The sequence below is a fragment of the Alligator sinensis genome, unplaced genomic scaffold (assembly GCF_000455745.1).
Source record: "Alligator sinensis unplaced genomic scaffold, ASM45574v1 scaffold337_1, whole genome shotgun sequence".
NCBI lineage: Eukaryota > Metazoa > Chordata > Crocodylia > Alligatoridae > Alligator > Alligator sinensis.
This window is the reverse complement of record NW_005841927.1, coordinates 3096736-3097569: the sequence shown is the minus strand read 5'-3', so window position 1 is coordinate 3097569 and position 834 is coordinate 3096736. Positions and strand designations below refer to the sequence as shown.

General features: G+C 58.2%; 2 protein-coding genes across 3 annotated transcripts in view; one reads left to right on the top strand and one right to left on the bottom strand.

Moving 5' to 3' along the window:
- LOC102368508 (neuron-specific calcium-binding protein hippocalcin) overlaps positions 1-834 on the top strand; it is a 91423-nt gene that overhangs the window by 47298 nt on the left and 43291 nt on the right. The gene's annotated exons all lie outside the window — the stretch shown is intronic.
- Positions 1-834, bottom strand: part of FNDC5 (fibronectin type III domain containing 5) — a 33336-nt gene that overhangs the window by 23935 nt on the left and 8567 nt on the right. The window lies entirely within an intron of this gene.

Below are 834 nucleotides of genomic sequence, written 5' to 3'. Positions count from 1 at the left end.
TTCCGACATAGGTGTCTGCTCTCTGAAGCCCATAGGCTCCGTGTGCAAGCTGGTGTGTATAGAGGAAAAAGGAGTGGGGGGGAACTGCTGTAGTTCAACTGCTGTGACCTGAGCAGGGTGCAGCTGGCTTCACTTTGTCTGTTAACATTTAGACTGTGAACAGGAGAACGCACCTTTATTAGGGGAGATGAGAGTCTGCCTTTTCAAGGTCCTTGCCAGTGAGTGCCCAAAGAACGGTTCCAACACTATACTGTCCCTCACAGCTGCCACTTTCATGCCACACCGGCCTTCTCCGAGCCTTCTCTTCCCGAGACTGATGCCTTGGGGCACCCGACTCGAGACACCTTAAGGAGGTCTGATTCCCAGCCAGCAAGACCGGGTCCCTGGAAGGTGCCGCAAGCCAGCCTACAAAACCGCTAGTCACTTCTGAAAATCCAGCCCCTGCCTTGAACTGGCCAAAAACAAAGTCACAGCCAGCGATGACGGAAAACTATTTCCTACGTAAACAGATCCAGCCCCTGCTCTCCGGCGCTGGCAGCAGATCACGCAGCCTCCCCCTTGCCCTCACTCACAGACACACATACCGGGGAGTGGGGGACTCCAGACACGGCTTCATTTTTCTCCCGAGACCGTGAGCTGCCCGGCCCCGTCTCCATCTCACCCCCCTGCTCCCCGCTGACCCTGCTCCCGGCTCTTTCCAGCTCCCCCGCAGGAGGCCGGGACTCTGTGCACAAAGCAATGAAGTTCCACTCCAGCGCCTTGGACCTCTCCCAGTCCCCAGCAAAGGCCACCGAGTCACTGGCCGGTGGCGGCGTCCGGAGGGGCCATCGGGAT